Source organism: Nomascus leucogenys, chromosome X (genome assembly GCF_006542625.1).
Source record: "Nomascus leucogenys isolate Asia chromosome X, Asia_NLE_v1, whole genome shotgun sequence".
NCBI lineage: Eukaryota > Metazoa > Chordata > Mammalia > Primates > Hylobatidae > Nomascus > Nomascus leucogenys.
The window spans coordinates 125,415,206-125,434,754 of record NC_044406.1 but is presented as its reverse complement, the minus strand read 5'-3'; the positions used below and the strand labels follow the sequence as shown (position 1 = coordinate 125,434,754).

General features: G+C 39.6%; 1 protein-coding gene and 1 non-coding gene across 3 annotated transcripts in view; one reads left to right on the top strand and one right to left on the bottom strand.

Annotated features, from left to right (window-relative positions):
• Positions 1–19,549, top strand: part of ATP11C (ATPase phospholipid transporting 11C) — a 207,992-nt gene that overhangs the window by 37,462 nt on the left and 150,981 nt on the right. The gene's annotated exons all lie outside the window — the stretch shown is intronic.
• LOC115833463 lies at positions 10,588–10,710 on the bottom strand. Its single transcript, XR_004028894.1, has one exon. It is a non-coding gene; the product is annotated as a U6atac minor spliceosomal RNA (small nuclear RNA).

The window sequence follows — 19,549 nt, the reverse complement described above, 5'->3', positions numbered from 1 at the left end:
GCAAAACCCTGTCTCTACTAAATGTTTCCAGCAAAAAAAAGAGATATAAATGTTTAAGGTGACCTTTAGTATATTATTAGTAGTTTTGGATTCTAGTTTGACTTATCACTAGAAAAATACATCTCGCTGTGTTTAGATGCGTCTACTATAAAAGCCAAATAGACAAAAATTAGCTGGGTATGGTGGTGCATGCCTATAATAAGGTGATGGATATCCCAGTTACTCTGATTTGATCATTACACGTGAATGTATGAAAATATCTCACTTTGTTTAGGCGCATCTACTATAAAAGGCAAATAGACAAAAATAAGCTATTCTAGGCCAGGCGCAATGGCTCACACCTGTAATCCCAGCACTTTGGGAGGCTGAGGCAGGTGGATCACTTGAGGTCAGGAGTTTAAGACCAGCCTGACCAACATGGCAAAACCCTGTCTCTACAAAAAATACAAAATTAGCTGGCTGTGGTGGTGCGCACCTGTAATCCCAGCTACTCGGGAGGCTAAGACAGTAGAATCGCTTGAACCCAAAAGGTGGAGGCTGCAGTGACTGAGATCATGCCACTGCACTCCAGCCTGAGTGACAGAGCAAGACTCTGTCTCAAAAAAATAAAAAAAACCTATTCTAAAAATAGGAATTTTTTGCTGAACAAATTTATTAATCTAAGTTCTGCCTAATGAGGTCTAGGGGAACTCCCTGAATTTGAGCGAAATGCCAAAAAAGTAAGCTAAAGGATATTTAGGTTTACATTATTTTCCTCACTGTCACTTTCCAGTATCTCTTATATCCATTTACCACGTGGAAGAATCTACTACTCACTTTTAAAATTTTTTGAGATGGAGTTTTGCCCTTTTTGTGCAGGCTGGAGTACAATGGCATGATCTTGGCTCATTGCAACCTCTGCCTCCTGGGTTCAAGTGATTATCCTGCCTCAGTCTCCTGAGTAGCTGGGATTACAGGTGTGCGCCGCCACACCCGGCTAATTTTGTATTTTTAGTAGAGATGGGGTTTTGCTATGTTGGCCAGGCTGGTCTCGAACTCCTGACCTCAGGTGATCCACCCACCTTGGCCTCCCAAAGTGCTGGGATTACTGGCTTGAGCTACCATGCCCGGCCAGTTTTAGGTAAATTTTAAAGTTTTTTTCCTTAAAGGCCCAGTTTTACTAATTAGAGAAATAAAACATATTTAAGCAACAGCTTATACTTTATAGGTAACAAAAAGTTGGTCAAGTTCTAGTTTCTGGTGTGCAGTGTTTATTTGTTTAGCTCTTCTAAATATACTGGGATTTTCAACAAAATTTTTTGTTTGATTACACATGAATAACATTAAATAATTAAAATTACATTCTTCGATGTCATACCAACTCAATTATTTATGATTTACCAGTTATTAGACTTTCTCACCTCTTCAGTAATTTTAGTTTTTTATTATTTTTTATTGATACATAATAGATGTACATATTTTGGGATACCTGTAATATTTTGATACATTCATAAAATGTGTAATGATCAAATCAGTAATTGGGATATCCATCACCTTAAACATTTATCTCTTTTTTTTTTGCTGGAAACATTTGGCATCTTCTTTTCTAGGTATTTTGAAATTTACAGTAGATTACTGTTAACTATAGTCACTCTACTGATCTATCAAACACTATGTCTTATTCTTCTAAGTGTATATTTGTACCCATTAATCAACCTCTCTTCATTCTCCCTTCCCCCCAACTCTTCCTCTGATAACTACCAGGCTACTCTCTATCTTCATGAGATCCATTTTGGTAGCTCTCACATATGAATGAGAACATGCGGTATTTGTCTTCTTCACTTATTTCATATTCATAAGTAGTGAAAAGTATGTCCTTAAATGAGACCCTTTCTATCTTCCCAGCTTTAATATAATTACAAAAGATTGTGTGATACTAGGGATAAAGCAACCTCCTTATTTTCATTCCTTCAAATGCTAGTCAAGGTAACAGATGAAGATCAGAAAGTACTAGGAAAAGAAGTCACCATCACATCTTGTGTTGAAATTTGTTAGGGAGTTTCAGTATCAAGGAATGAGTATGTCATGCAGCAGATGAGCCTCTAGGATGAATTTGATTAATTCTTCCCAGCAGCAAAATCTCATAATCAAATGATGTTGCTTGAGGCCTTCTTTTGCTTTGGAGTTAGAGAATCTAAATTGTGTAAGCTTTAGTGGATTTCCATTCTGTCGTATCAAGGATCGATGGTCTGTGTGAATGGAAAGAGCAGATTTTCTGTTGGGCTATATATATGAGCTCATTGGGAAGAGTTAAGAATTATGAGTAAATACATTTTACTGGATTTAACTTCCTAATGACAGGCATCTCTACCAGATTTGATGATACTGCAAACATGGAAGGAACACAGGCATCTGGGTTTCTTTGCTGGCTCTGCCACTAGTTTGTTGTGCAATTTTTCTTGTAGTTTGTTATGTAACTTTCTCAGTGGTCCTCAGATTTTCATCTGTACAGTGAGAGTAAAAAGGCCAGAGCATTGTTTAAACCCCTTAAGACCGTCTAAATCTGTGGTTCAGAATGGGAAATAAGAGTAGCAATATTGACTGTCTTCCCAGTTACCTGTTATGCTCATGATAAGGTGCATTAGATAAAAATGTAAGAGGAATCTGATTTTCCCACAAAACGTTTCATATATAGTTGGGGACATGATCTTAACCTGGTATCAAATTCTTTTTTCTAGATATGACTACAAATATGAGAATGAATAAATTATATGAAATGTGAACATGAATAGATTTCTAGGTAATACCTATGGGCCATAGAGCTTTTTAATATATGCATTTTTGGCTAGGCCCGGTGGCTTATGCCTGTAATCCCAGCACTTTGGGAGGCTGAGGCAGGCGGATCACTTGAGGTCAGGAGTTCGAGACCAGCCTGCCCAACATGGTGAAACCCTGTCTCTAGTAAAAAACAAACAAACAAACAAACAAAAAAACCCCCAAAATTAGCCAGGCTTAGTGGCATGCTTCTGTAGTCCCAGCTACTCGAGAGGCTGAGACACGAGAATCGCTTGAGCCTGGGAGGCGGAGGTTGCAGTGAGCCGAGATTGCCCCACTTGCACTCCAGCCTGGGCGACAAACATTCCTAAAAGTAGTTGTGAGTGGAGTAAATGTACAGAGACAAGATCTCTGTATACTGGATTCCATATTCCTCTTCTCCTTTCTTTCTGTGTGACAGACTCTCATTCTCTTTCACTGGTATTTTTGAGCACCTCTTTTGAACTTAGAGGTGTGCCTCATACTCTCTGATGTTGGGGGGACTGTGTGGGCCTGTTGGCTTCTATGTCTACATGGCTTTCCAATGGACAGAGCTGGGGCAGGTCAGCCCTGAATGAGGCTTTGAGTTTCAGCCTGTCTTGAGTTAGAGAGAATTTTGGGAACCTCAGACTGCTAGCTCAGCAGTTCAGCATGTTTGCTAGTATCATTCTGACTTTGTGTGGTCATGTTTTTGTAAGCCTGCTGTTGTCTGGCTCGTTGTGATTAAGACTAGCCCTTGTATTTCTGGGCCAGAAACTGGTCCTTATTCTGTTTATCCCCTGTGAAGTCCTTTTATGGGTACAATGGTTGGCAGCCCAATTCCTCCAAATGTAGGAACATGTTTTCTTTTAGCTAAGCTTCTGGGGAACTTAAGCTCTGCCTAGACCCATACCTGCGGTTGGGTCTTTGCTGCCCAATCCTGATGTTATTGATGCTCACCCACTAATTGCCTTTTTACCAGATTTCCCTGATGTTATATTCTGTCAGCTTTTACCTTGCTGAGTATCCTGATGCTCACTGCTCACCTGCCTGGACCTTTGGTTGTTGCTGCACTGTCTGTTCTAGTAATGTGCTCTTGTCACTTGGATTTCCTCCTAGGCCTTGCTTCTGGGTCCACCTCCAAGCACCTGACATTCTGTCCTTTTTGATCTGCCATGCTGTCTGCCTTCAGTAGCTTAATTATGAAAATCAGTAGTTTTCTTTCTCTGGAACCTTTATTTTAAAAATCTATTACTAGGCCGGGTGCAGTAGCTCACGCCTGTAATCCCAGCACTTGGGAGGCCGACACGGGCAGATCACATGAGGTCAGGAATTGGAGACCAGCCTGGCCAACAAGGTGAAGTCCCATCTCTACTAAAAATAGAAAAATTAGCCAAGTGTGGTGGTGTGCACCTGTAATCTCAGAGACTTGAGAGGCTGAGGCATGAGAATTGCTTGAAGCTGGGAGGTGGAGGTTGCAGTGTGATGAGACCACACCACTGCACTCCAGCCTGGGCAACAGAGTGAGACCCTGTCTTAAAAAAATTAATTAGGGACAAGGGAGAACTAGAATCATGAAATCTTCGTATTGAAAAAGACTCTCAGAAGCTTATACTTCAACTTTCCATCAGACGGATAGCTTGTTGTAACTCCCAAGATAACCCATCAATCGCATTTTGCAGTACCTCTCTATTGGTTTCTTGTGCCAAAACCATCAATGCATTCATTTATTTATTCACTCATTCCTTAATGTCTGCACAGTTACTAAACATCTACCTTTAGCTAGGCAATGGGGATATGAGTATGTGTGCATGCATGTGTGTGTGAGTGAGAGAGAGCATTCCAGTTTCTAGGAAGCTGCTAGTCCAGTTAGGGTAGAGAATAAGCAATCATGATGGCTAGCTAGAGATATACATTGGGCAGGAGAATGGGTCATTTGCTCTGCATGACTGAAGGGTGGTTCATGGAGGGCTTTCTGCCATTCCAGTTAACACCAACTTTCTCTTTTTAATTTAACTTTTAAGTTTGGGGTACATGTGTAGATTTGTTATATAGTTAAACTTATGGGGGCTTGCTGTACAGATTATTTCGTCACTCAGGTATTAAACTAGTACCCATTAGTTAACACCAACTTTCTAGTCCACCACCAGCTTTTCAGCTAAAATACAGGAAACTCCTCATCTTCCTTTTTTTTTTTTTTTTTTTTTGCCATTCTCTGACTTGCTTCTGGAATCATCTTTCTTTATGCAAATCTTGATTTGTTCCTCCCCTGTTCATAGGCTGCCCATTGTTTACCCCATACCCCACAAGGATATCTAACTCCTTGGCATAACTCACGAAGCCTTCAACCTTTCTGATTCATGCCTACCTGTCCAGTTTTATTACATGCTATTTTCCATCAGGTTCTCAGTACCCTAGAACTTCATGAAGTTTCCTGGCTACACTGTGCTTACTTGTACTTCTGTTGCATGTGCTGTTCCCACTGCCTGGAGTGGTTGCCATTTTTGATTTCCTGGTGAACTCTGGGGCACTGAGAACTTGATAGAAAATGGTATATGGGGAAAAATCACAAGTCTGATTTTCCTTTTCTGTTAAGGTGTACTCCAGCCTGTTGGATGCTATTGCACTTTATACACCCCCCACTCCTGCCCACCAGAAGATTGTAAACTACTTCAGTCCAGATTATCTTTATGTCTTCAGTTTAACACAGAGCCTGGCCCAGAGTGGGCAGTCCATAAATAATTGTTGGATGAATAGATGAAGGAGTGAGTGAATAAATACAAGTTTCTGTAGTCTGTTTTTCAGTTTAGTTCTTCCTTGGGGCTCTGATAATGGTACTTAAATGAATCCTATCACTGTTTTGTTTCATTTAGAGATGGGGTCTGACACTGTCACCCAGGCTGAAGTACAGTGGCATTTTCATAGCTCACTGAAGCTTTGAACTTTTAGGCTCAAGCGATCCTTCCACTTCAGCCTCCCAAGTAGCTGGAACCACAGGCATGTTCCACCATGCCTGGCTTTTTAAAAAATTTTTTTGTAGAGATGAGGTCTTGTTTTGTTACCTAGGCTGGTCTCAAACTCCTGGCTTCAAGGAATCCTCCTGCCTCGGCCTCCCAAAGTGTTGGGATTACAGGTATGAGCCACCACACAAAACCACACTGTTTTGACCATAGCTCCTTGCAAAGCCAGAACCATGCACACTGGCTTATCCACTACTGGATAAACTACCTGCCTGCCAAAACAGAGAGAAAAGCCCTTTAGGGGTTTTAGAAAACTCTTGATTTTCTCCCACCCTGTTGTCTCTGCTGCCAAGATAAGCTTCTACTATGTCTTTTCAGAACTCGATCAAGAGGTAGAAATTGCATAGAATAAAAATATTTCACCCCTTCTCTTCTAAATCAGAGTGGTTGTGAAGTGAGGAGAATTAGTACTTGAATAAAGTTGCCATCTCCTTAGACAGTTCTTTGAATGAGTCATCTACAAACTAAAGCAATTTGTAAGGACAATTATGGCCATTTATTCTGTTGTCAGCCTGTTTTGAATAAATACCAAATGGAGTATTTTGGTTCTTAATTATGCCTTTCTTACCTTCTTACCAGAGTTCCTTTTTACACAATTATATCAATTAACAGTGAAAGACACATACACAACTTTCATGAACTTTATCTGCCCTGCATATCTTCCTGTGCTTTAATCATGATCTTAAATTTATAGTCAGAAATCAGCCTTTTCAGTTCAAATTAGTTGTAGATCTCTGCCTAAAATAGTTGGCTCTTTCGAGGTTGTTACTTTTTTAATGCAACTTTTTTCTTGAGAATTATTGAGGTATAATTTACATACAGTAAAATTTGCCCTTTTTAGGTATGTAAAAATTGATGAATTTTGACAAAATTATATAAATTGTAATCACCACTGAAATCAAAATAATCAAATTTTCTGTCACCTAAAAAGTTCCCTCATGCTCCTTTGTAGTCAGTCCCCTCCCTAAACTGCCAACCCCTGGCAACCAATCTGATTTCTGTCCCTTACAGTTGTCATTTCTAGAATTCCATATAAATGGGATCAAAATATATAGCCTTTGAGTCTGGCTTGTTTTACTTGGCGTAATGCTTTTGAGAGTCATCTATGTCCTTGCATTTATCCAGTTTGCTGCCTTTCATTGCTGAGTAGAATTCCACTGAAGAGATAACACTATAATTTGTGTATTCATTCACCAGTAGCTGATGGACATTTGGACTATTTTCACTTTTTGGTGGTTATGAATAAAGGTGCTGTAAATATTTGTGTTCAGGCTGGGCATGGTGGCTCACATCTGTAATCCTAGCACTTTGGGAGGCCAAGGTGAGCGAGTTACTTGAGGTCAGGAATTCGAGACCAGCCTGGCCAAAATGGTGAAACCCCGTCTCTACTAAAAATATAAAAATTAGCTGTGTGTGGCGGTGCGTGCCTGGAGTCCCAGCTACTCGGAGGCGGAGGCATGAGAATCGCTTGAACCCGAGAGGCGGAGGTTGCAGTGTGCTGAGATTGTGCCACTGCACTCCAGCCTGGGCAACAGAGTAAGACCCTGTCTCCAAAAAAAAAAAAAAAAAAAAAAATTGTGTTCAGGTTTCTGTGTAGATGTATATCTTGTTTTTGGTAAATATATAGAAGTGACATGGCTGGGTAGTATGAAAACTATGTATTTAACTTTATATCTTAAGCTGCCCAACTATTTTTCAAAGTTACTATACCATTTTTGTTTCCTAACAGCAACATATAAGGTTGCATTTGCTCCATATCCTCACCAATGTTGTTATTGTCTGTCTTTTAAAACTTTAGCCATTCTGGTAGGTGAATAGTAATATCTCATTGTAATTTTATTCTGCATTTTTCCTAATGACTAATGATTTTGAGCAAGTGTCTTAACATTTTTTTGATTTGGCAGGGTTTTTAAAAATCATACAGCTTTGGGCTGGGCGCAGTGGCTCACGCCTGTAATCTCAGCACTTTGGGAGGCCAAGGTGGGCAGATCACTTGAGGTCAGGAGTTCGAGAGCAGCCTGGCCAACATGGTGAAACCCCGTCTCTACAAAAATACAAAAATTAGCTGGGCGTTGTGGCGGGCGCCTGTAATCCCAGCTACTCGGGAGGCTGAGGCAGGAGAATCACCTGAACCCGGGAGGCAGAGGTTGCAATGAGCTGAGATCACACTGTTGCACTCCAGCCTGGGCGACAGAGTGATACTGTATTAAAAAAAAAAAAAAAAAAAAAATTTATACAGCTTTGAGTGTTCTTTATATATTCTGGCTACTGGTCCTTTATCAGATATGTGTTTTGCAAATGTTTTTCCCAGTCTATGGCTTGTCTTTTTACTTTTTAAAGTGTGTTTCAAAGAGCAGTAGTTTTGTGGTTTTTTGTTTTTTGATTTTTTTTTTTTTTTTTTGAGATGGAGTCTTGCTCTGTTGCCTAGGCTGGAGTGCAGTGGTGTGATCTTGCTTGCCTCCTGGGTTCAAGCAATTCTCCTACCTCAGCCTTCGGAGTAGCTGGGACTACAGGTGCACGCTACCACGCCTGGCTAATTTTTTGTATTTTAGTAGAGATAGGGTTTTTACCTTGTTGCCCAGGCTGGTCGCGAACTCCTGAGCTCAGGCAAATCCACCCACCTTGGCCTCCCAAAGTGCTGGGATTACAGGTGTGAGCCACCACCACCAGCCCAAGAGCAGTAGTTTTAAGTTTTGATTGAAGTTCCATTTTTCAGTCTTGTCTTTTCTTTTTTTTTCAGACAGGGTCTTGCTCTGTCACCCAGGCTGGAGAGCACTGGTTCAATCATGGCTCACTGCTGGCCTCCTGAACTCAAGCAATCCTCCTACCTCAGCCTCCCGAGTAGCTGGTACTATAGGGGTGCACCATCATGCACAGCTAATTTTTTGTGTTTTTTTTTTTTTTTTTTTTTTTTTTTGTAGAAACAGGGTTTTACTATGTTGCCCTGGCTGGTCTCAAATTCCTGAAGAGATCCTCCCACCTTGGCCTCCCAGAGGGTTGAGATTACAAGCGTGAGCCACTGTGCCTGGCCTCAATATTTTCTTTTATGGTTAATGGTTTTTCTGTCCTATCTAAGAAACAATTGCCCAACTCAGGATCATGAAGATTTGCTTATATTTTTTCTAGAAATTTTATAGCTTTAGGGTTTACATTTCAGTCTATAATGCATTTCCAGTTGACTTTTATGTATAGTGCAAGATACAGGTTGAGATTCATTTTTTGAATATAGATATATCTAATTGTTCCAGCATCATTTGTTGATAAGACGAAAAAAACTATACTTTGTCTATTGAATTAGCTTGGCATCCTTGTCAAAAATTAATTGACCATATATGTGTGGATCAGTTTCTGGAATTTTTATTTTGTTTCATTGATCTATGTTACCCTTTTGCCTACGCTGTCTAGAATATTATAGCTTTATTGTAAGTCTTGAAATCAATTGGTATGAGTACTCCAAGTTTTTTTGTTTTACAAAATTGTTTAGGTTATCCTAAATTGTTTTTTCCATATAATTTTAGAGTTACCTTATAAATGTTTGAAAAAGAAACTTGGAATTTTATTTGCTGTGAATTAAAATCTGTAGATAATTTGGAGGAGAATTGCAATACTGATGATATTGAGTCTTCTGATCCATGAACACAGTGTATCTCTGAAAGGAAGTCTTTGATTTCTCTCATCAGTGTTTTTGATACTTTTCAACGTACATATCTTATAATACTTTGTTAGATTGATCCCTCAGTATCACATGTTTCTTGGTGCTGTTGTAACTGGTGCTTTTTTTTTTTTTTTTTTTTTGAGATGGAGTCTTGCTCTGTTGCCAGGCTGGAAAATCTCAGCTCACTGCAACCTCCACCTCCCGGGTTCAAGCAGTCAAGCAATTATCCTGCCTCAGCCTCCCGAGTAGCTGGGACTACAGGCGTGCTCCACCACGCCCAGCTAATTTTTGTATTTTTAGTACAGACGGGGTTTCACCATGTTGGCGAGCATGGCCTCAATCTCTTGACCTCGTGATCCGCCCACCTTGGCCTCCCAAAGTGCTAGGATTACAGGCATAAGCCACCGCGCCTGGCCACAACTGGTGCTTTTAAAAATTTCATTTTCCTGTTCTTCACTGTTGTGTATAAAAATACAGTTGATTTTTTTTTTTATAGCAAGGCAAGGAAAAATAACTTTTATATATTGATCTTACATTCTTAAACTTTGCCAGTCACTAATTATATCTAGTAGTTTCTTATATATTCTTTTATATTTTCTGGTTAGATAATTACATTTTCTGTGAATAAAGGCAGTATTATTTTTCCTCTTCCATCTATAAGTATCTGTATTTTTTTTCTGTACCTTATTGCATTAGCTAGGAGTTCTGTCTAACATGATGTTGAGTAGGAGTGTTAAGAGTGGATTCCTTGCCTTCTTCCTGATCTTAGGGGGAAATCATTTTGTGTTTTATTATTAAGTATGAGTTAGCTGTAAGTTTTTCATAGATGTGCTTTATCTTTTTTTTTCATAGATGCTCTTTATCTTTTTTTTTTTCTTCATAGATGCTCTTTATCAGGCTGAGGAAGTTTCTTTTGATTTCTAGTTAGCTGAGTTGTTGTTGTTTTTTAAATAATGAAGGGCTGCTGAATGAATGTTGCACTTTTTCTGCACCTATAGAACTAGTCATACAGATTTTTCCTTGTTAGGCTGCTGATACTGTGAATGGCATTGTGTTTGATGTATGAATGGTGAACTATTCTTGCATTGCTAGTCTAAATTCCACATGGCAATAATAGATTATTCTCTTGTATTTTATGGATAAAAATCATGGATAAATGACATGAAGTAGGTAGCAATTCCTTAACCATATGTGTGTTTTATAAGTCATAGAATTTTTTCTATCCTAAGGAAAGTGCTAACTCTCTTGCTTAGCATACAATACGGGTAGCATGTTTTTGCTTCCTCTTCGTTTGGTCTTTTAGGCTATCAAAAGTGAGTGAGGGGAAACGTAACAAAAATAGTATGTACTAGGCAGTGTGTATGTTTATCTTATTTAATCTGACTTGATGGAAAGTGAGGTCCATCAAACAATTTGTACCACCAAGTCTTGGAGCTAGTAAATGGCAGGGTCCGAATTTAAATGCAGGTGTTTTGGATAAAACCGTTATTAGCTCACTGTATGGTATCGCCTCTCTTTGGAAGTGAGTGGGTATGTGCGTGCATGTGTTTGTGTTTGTGTTTGTGTGAGAGAGACGGAGGAAGGCAGGGAAGGACAGGAATTGGGAGAGTGAGGTAGAAATTGAGATTTGGAAGGAGAGAAAAGCCCTCCCACCTTTCATTGCCATCTAAAATCTGGGCTTTTAGATATCGTGATTTGTATCTCAGCTTTGCCATTTACTTGATTTGTGGCACATTTGTCTCTCTGAGCCTCATGTTTTAAAAATTTGAAATGTAGAACATTTACATTGAGTTATGAGGAATACAGATAATATATGTAAAATGTCTCACATAGAATGTGCTCAATTTAGTGGTGTCCATTACCATCATCACTGATTTCCTACCATTAAATGTATTTTGTAAATGAAAATAATCTGGTTTTGGAAGATGGCAAAGGAGACTTAGAATGATTTCTATAGTTGTTTGTTTAGTTCTTTTGACAAAATTGCCTAAAGTTCTTTTATAAAAATGGAATTCATTTTCTCTACTTTTCACTCCTTCTCAAGTCAAAATAACACAAGGTATTTACTAAATCAGTTTGCAAATTTGGAAAGTTTTAAAAAATGCTGCTGAGCTGGGTGCAGTGACTCCTGCCTGTAATCCCAGCACTTTGAGAGGCCCAGGAGGGAGGATTGCCTGAGGCCAGGAGTTCAAGACCAGCCTGGGCAACATAACAAGACCTCATCAAAATAAAAAATAAAGTATTCCTGAATGCTCTGGACTTGCCTACTGGTTTGGAAGTGGTTATCTCAGCGTGGAGGATTGGAGATGCCATTTTTATTTTACATGGACAACAAACCGTTGCTAGCTAACTTTAGTCCCTTAGCCCATGTAGATCTGACAGTTTATGACGTGAGACTGTTTTCTCTAAGTGACACAAACCATTTCAGGTTGTTTCAGTAAGGTTATTTTGGGTCTTACAAGCAGGGCCCAAGAGCTTCTGTGTGTTTCATTAGTCAAGTCAGGGAGATGAGAATGAGTCTGAGAAAGGGCATCAGACTATCAGTGCCTTGGACCTTGGGAGGGCTGTTGGCTCCAACTCTACCAATCAATAGCCTTCTGGGAATTGGTTCATATGATTATTTGATTTCATAGAAGTATTCTTCCAGCCAAAAGTGCTGCTTGACACATGAAAATTGTATCTTGACAATTTTTGGATAATACCGCACCATCCCTTGATATTGTTGAAAATCAGAATTGGTAATCAGTATGCTTTCCTTCTAGCCATGAAGTCTTTAAGTAAATATGTTAAACTTAGAGTTTTATTGTAGACTTTGTGGTTAATTATGACCTTTCTTAGCAAGCTGATGTCACAATGTAATAAGTTATGTTTCTCATGTTTATTCAGAAGTCCAGGATGTCTTTGTGTTAGGGTGATATTTAGGTTTTGATATCTTTGATTCGTCTATTTTCTCCAATCGTAAATTCAGTTCGTAAAATTTATTTTACTCTTTTCAAATTACAGTGGCCACATCATCTTATTTAATTTTCATCTTACTTTGTACATCATTTTAGGGTAGGTCTTATTGCCACCTTATGATGAAAAAAATAAGGCTACATTTTCCCAAAGATCGTCATTGGACAGTGAGTCCATATTCAGAAGCCGATTCTGATTTTTGTTTATGTTCTTTGGATTAGACCTCTGGGCCTTGAGCTTGATCTGGCTCTCTAAATTTCATTGATTTGGTAAACATTCAAAAACTAAATGTCTAATGACTACCTTTGTCCCACAGTTAGGATCAACAAATGTGATTAGATGCCTCTCTTCAAAGGAGTTCATGAAATAACCAGTTGGCAAGAGGCAAAGTTTGGGAGTAGTTTCTTCTACCCTTCATACACATAACCATCTCTTTCTAGATTGGCTGGAGAGGGTTCCAGTGTCCAAGCAGGAATGACCAGGCTTCATGAAACTTTCGAGTGGCTTTAACTAAAATGTTGGGCCATGAGGTGAGGCCCAACCTTGTAGATTTAGTGGGGCCTCTTGAGGAGCGACTTCGTGTTAAACACTATTCTAAGATTAAAGCAAAACAAGCAAAAAATATGATTTCGTCCTTCAGGACCTCACAAGCTAGCAGACAGGATGGAAGCATACATAGAGGTGCTTCCAATTTCTGCTTTGCCCTGTCCACCCTTCATTCTGCTAGCAGAACAGTTTTTTGAAAACATGCCCTTTCCTTGCTTAAAACTTTCTGGTGGCTCCCTGTTTCTCATAGGATCAAGTTGAAGTTTCTTATCAGGACAAGGCCTCCACTGATTTGGCCCAGCTTCTTCTACACTTCCACAGCTTGCTCCAGGCACATACCACTCCTTGGGGTGCTTAGAACCCATCATGATTTTTCATACCTCTGGGTATTTATTTATGCTGAGCTCTCTGTATAGAATGCTGTATTAATCTGGGTCCTTTGAAAAACAGACACACATGATTAAATTGGCAAGGGTTTATTAGGGGAAAATGCCTGTGGAACAGACAATGGTGAGGGGGCTGAGAAGGCTGGGAGTGCCATTAGTCCTTCATGCAAGTCTGAGCCCTAGTGAAGGGGATAGGGAGAGCTGGTTAGGCAGAAGGTTTCCAGACTGCTGTGCAGTCTAAAGAAGATTCAGAAAAGCTATTGGGGAGTCCAAAGTCAGCTGTTAGTGGAGTCCTGCAACTTCCAGCAACAGTCTGCTTTGGTATCCCTGCTGTACTCAGTGATTGGTTGGGAGCACCCCTTTGGAGGTGTGACTTAGTACAGACACTAGGATGAATTTCTGAGGCAGATGGGGTCCTTAATCAGTTGTGCTCCTTGTAGTTGGAGACCCTTGAGTTGCCTCTTGGCCTCTTCTTGGCTGCCATAATTCCTTTTCTCTTTCGTTGAATTCTTCCTGCTTGTCCTTAAAGGGCCAGCTGTAAATGTTTTTTCTTCCAAAAAACTTTTCATTGAAGGAAAATCTCAGAATGTCCATCATGATCCCACGTCCTGCCATGATCATACCATAATCTTTGCTTGGCAAATTTTTAATATATTTATTTGATTTGTACCCCTACCACCTATTACAGGACCAAAAATCTGTTAGGTACTCGGGAAGTGTTTGTTTGAATGAATGCATTGGTAGGGCTTGGACAGGCAGATCTGGGGAGAAGGTAGTTGAGGCAGAGGGAACTGCTTAAGCAAAGCCATAGAGGGAGAAGAATAAAGGATTTACACTGTAGTTAATAAATGTCTTTTTTCCCCAAATAAGTATATCTTCCCCCAAAGCTGTCATTTTAGAGAAAGCCTATTATGATGCAAAACAGTGGGGGAAAGGAGTGTCTTCCTGGCAGTTGAAAATGATTCATATTTGAGAACTTTGTTGAACAATGTTTTGAGTATTTCCTGAGAGACTTCTTTCTTGAGAGGAAACAGTTGATGGAAATGGAATTTTACTGCTGCCAGGAAAAGTGCGATAAAGATAAAATCTCATGCAACAACTACTACCAGAATAGAAATTTCCATAGAGCAAAGAGATTTCAAAGTCTCAGCTAATGGCTCATATGTATTTAGTATTCAGTGCAGCTGAACTGTAATTCTGTAATGGAATTTGACCAATTTTGAGAAGCCAGTTTGTAATGTATGAATTAGTGGAGACCCATACGTCTTGACGATTGCTGACTCTGCCAGATGTTGGTTATATTTCTGATGGAAAGAAACAGAGAGCTGGCTGGGATCCCAAATCTTAGAATTGCTACCAGCCGCCTACCACTGCCACATGTTGCAGTGGTAGGAGATAAACATGCTGAGGATAAGACCTGAAAAAAAATCACTCTATATCAGCAACTGGAGATACAGCCCATACTCCTTATGAAATACTCTACTCTGGTGGCCTGGGTTGAACCATGTATGAGGCAGGCACTCCTTTTAGCCCAGGCCCAAGTCTGCTCTATGCAGTCTTCCTCATATCTTGTTTCCCTAGAGTTACCACTTGAAGGCATTCCTTATTTGTAATGTGGTGATGATTAATGGCACCTACCTCATGGGCTTGCTGTGAGGTTTCAATCAAATAATGGATGCTGAAGGCTTAGACTGTGCCTGGCATAGAGTAAGTGCTCAATAAATGGTAGCTAGATTTCTTTTATTATGCAATAGAAGTAGGACTCTGAGGGTAACATCTTAATATTTCCAGTTGAATGTTATCAAAGTCAGTTGTTCATGCATTTGTTAAATTATGGGCCATAGCAACCCAACTCTACGGACCTGGGCTGCTGTGTCCCAGACTGTAATTAATCTAACACACAGTTGCTTATATCTGTCTTTTCTTCCAAGTGAGGACAGTTTATTATGACTTGTAGATAAGCAAAATTACTTGCTTCTCCATTGTGTGCTAACCTGGTGTGGAATACCTTTTCTTGTCTGTCTTATTTACCATCTCTCTTACTTTCAAATTTCTGTTATAATTCTCCTTTAGATTACATATAGCTAACTTAAGAAAGTCCCAGATGTGAAAATAAGGCAAGTGCATGATGTATCCCCCTTCCCTTGATTTTTGCTGATCAGGTGGGGAATCTGACCCAATAGCTCTTCTTCTGTATCCTTTCTTCCCTTTCAGTGGAGTAGTTCACATGGGATATTACCTCCTTTACTTCTGTCTTTTACTACTAACATGTTTCTTTTAACCATCTTCCTCCTTTGTTTTCCAAGTTTTGCCTGATTACATCAAGAACTACCTCCTCTTCCTCCTCAATCTATCCCATTTGAAAGCCAGACACATGAATTGAATTGTAAATGGTAGGAAATAGAGTATTACTATTGAGAGATGTGTACCAAGGCAAAGGAAAGCCATACATTAAAATGAGCAAGGGGAAAGTAATATTTGAATTCCCAAAGACATCTCATACTCAATATGTCCAAATCTGAAATCACTCTCTATCTTCTTTAAGCCTTCTCCTGCTAAAGCCCTCTGGAAGTTTGTGTCAGCCTACTCTCAAGATGTTTCACCAGTGGGTTTATTTCATTCTTCTTACTCCTACCATTCTTGCTCTGGGCCTGGCCCTCATCATCTTTTGTCTTGAGGTAATAACTTCTTTCCTCATCTTTTTGTACCCTCTCTGCCCTGGATGGCCTATATAGTGGCAAAAGAAGGTGTTTTTTTTTTTTTCTTTCCTTTTTAGCTTTTTTATTGTCAAATGAGACAAGAATTAAAAAAATCAAACAAATGTGTAGCTTAATACAATATTACAAGGCAAACATACTTGAAATCACCATCCAGATCAAGCAATAGAGCCTTGTCAGCCACCCCAGAAGTCCTTCCAGGTGCCCTCTCCCAGTCAAAAACCTTCTCTCCTTCTGAAATAACCATTATCCTGACTTTTAAAGTAGTTATTTCCTTGCATTTCTTTATCTAGACAGTGCTATTTGAAAACACCAGTCTTGCCGCATCCAGTTGCCTTTATACCAAAGTCTAGGGGTGTGCAAATTCCCTAACGGGTTTTCTTTTTTGAAAAATTATTTTAAAATATTTAATTGACAAAGATTGTATAAATTCAAAGTGTGCAGTGCAATGTGATGATTTGATATACATATATATTGTGTAATGATTATCACAATCAAATTAATTAACTCATCTAATACCACCCATGCTGTACATTAGAGCCCCAGAACTTGTTCATCTTCTATCTGAAAATTTGTGCCATTTGATTATTTTCCTATCTCACCCCCTTATCTCTGGAAACCACTCCTCTCTCTGTTTCTGGGATTCAGCTTTTCTAGGATTCCACATATAAGTGAGACCATATAGTATTTGCCTTTCTGTGTCTGGTTTATTTCACTTAGCATAACTGTCCTCTAGGTTCATTCATTTTGTTACAAATGGCATGATTTTGTTTTGTTTTTTTTTTTAGTGGTGAATAATATTCCATTGTGTATATATACCACATTTTCTTTATCCATTTATCTGTTGATGGATACTTAGGTTGTGACCATATCTTGGCTATTGTGAATAATCCTACAATGAACATGGGGGTACAGATATCCCTTCAAGATACTGATTTTATTTCCTTTCTTTCCGGCCCTCACAGGTTTTCTCAGGCCTACATTTATAGTTTCCTGTTTTGTTTTGTTTTGTTTTGTTTTTGAGATGAGGTCTTGCTCTGTTACCAGGCTGAAGTACAGTGTTACTATCGTGGCTCACTGTAGCCTCAACCTCCCCAGGCTGAGCCTCCTCCCAGCTCAGCCTCCTGAGTAGCTGGGACTACAAGTGCACGCTACCATGCCTGGTTACTTTTTGTATATTTTTGTAGGACAGGGTCTTGATATGTTGCCCAGGCTTAGTCTCCTTTCTATGATTCCCCCTCCCCTCCCCCTAGTCTCTGTCCGTACCATGCTATTTATAGGCTGCTAGATACCTCAGGTACCTCTTGGTGTTTGCCAGATGCCTCTAGGTATTGGCTCCTGTTGTTCTCTCTTTCTGAAGCTGCTGCTCTTCCATTCACTGGTGAAATCCTAGACCTAACTCAAATGTCATTTCTTCTGTGGTATGCTGCCCTGGATCTTCCTTCTATGACGTACCTGGGGTAGAACGAATTCTTCCCGTCCCTGTGTTCTGTGTCCATTATAGCATTTTACACTTGCTTCTATTGTTAGCATTTTTCAGTCTTTGGTACCTAACAGATTTTTTGTAGGTGCTCAATAAATGTTCTTTGAATGAATGTATCTCTGTAATCCATAGTTAAAGTTCTTTCAGGGTGTCAAATTTTCTTCAGAATCAACAAAAATATCTTGTTTTGATTTGCACACAAAGTTGAAAACATATTTTTATTTTCTGTCTGTAACTATTATTGCCAATATTTGGCTTTACTATCTTTGTATGATAAATATTTGCTATTTCGGCCACATTATTGGTAAAATAGACCTTTGTGGGCTTTTCTGGCTACCTGCACACCATTTTTATTATTTCAAGGATAACAGTAATTATTGAGTACAACAATGTGCCAGACATTGTGCTAAGCTTTGTCTGTGCATTATTTGCTGACTCACCATCCTAATCCTTTATTATTTTCATTTTACATGTCAGAAAGTAAAATTTAGAGAAGTTAAATGAGTTAAAGTTATAACGCTAAGAAAGGGTAGATTCAGGGTGCAAATCTAGGCAGTCTGACTATAAATGTAAAACCCATTTTTTTAACCATTATTTTTTTGTTTGTTTTTTCCTCTTTGAGACAGAGTCTCACTTGCTCTTTGCCCAGGCTAGAGTGCAGTGGCATGATCTCGGCTCACTGCAACCTCCCTCTTCCGGTTTCAAGCAATTCTCCTGCCTCAGCCTCCCAAGTAGCTGGGATTACAGGCACGTGCCACCACACCCACCTAATTTTTGTAGTTTTTGGTAGAGATGGGGTTTCACCACGTTTGCCTGGCTGGTCTTGAACTCCTGGCCCCAAGTGATCCACCCTTCTTGGCCTCCGAAAGTGTTGGGTTTACAGGCATGAGTCACTGGGCTTGGCCGTTTTTTACCATTCTGTGTTATTTCTTATTAAGAAAGATAATAGTTCTCAGTAGCCAACAGTGGACTCTTGCAAAGCATCTGTGGAGCACAGCTCATTTGTGGAAGTTTGCTACCCACTGCCGCACTGGGACTCAAGTCAATTCTTTAACATCTTCATTCCCCCTTCCCTAAATTGCTTCTGTGCAAGGGCCTGTCCAGCTCTACTGATACTAGGTGTGTATATCTTGTGGTGAATGGGTGGCAGCTTGGTTAATGACTCTTGGTGAGCCAGAAATAACAAGGTTGCTCTTATATTGACATGCCTCTTCTTAGCCACATATATTATTTAGCTTACGGCTACTGTCTTAAGGGTTATCATCACTATAAATGATGTGTTTTGTGCCTGGCAAGGTCATAAGTTGTGTCTTCTAAAGTGATATTGGTCATAAATGTTAATTGCTACTTCTTAACTTCCCTTTGAGGTGTTACAAGGAAATCCATGTATGAACAACTGAGGAAGCAATTAAGCAGAAGAACAGCAGCACAGGAAAATCCAATAGTTGGTACTGCACATAGGCTCCTGGGCTTACAGAAACTCACCAGGGGCCCCAGAGGAATTGCCTTTGAAATAGCAGCAGTGGAGGCTCAGCCATTTGGGAAATCATTGATGGTCATTGGTAGATGGCACAGACGAATGAAGTCTAGTCTCACATGAGTGTTTGTCCTGTTTCCCTCATTAACATGTCACTTTTCCAGGTCAGAAATTGTAGTCTTTCTTTGGTTGAGCCCTGTGCCCCTTAATACTGCCCAGTCCTGCATATGGCATAGATATGGCATTGTTCACCTGCAGGCACTTCTTGTCTATTTTAAATAACCCTCTTACTGCATTTTGGTTTTTTAAGTCAGTTTCCCATTTAAGCAAATTGCCAAGGTTTATCTAGAATTTTTGGTTGTGTAAAACTTAGCCCCAGCAGCTAACATTTTCTGTTCCTCTAGCAAATTCCAGGTGCTGTTTAAAACACTTTCTACATAGTTACCTCCTGGAGTCCTCTCAAATCCTTTGAGGTAGGTACTGTTATTCTCCCTGCTTTCTAGCTGAGGATGAAAATTGGCATCACTTGCAGCTTAGA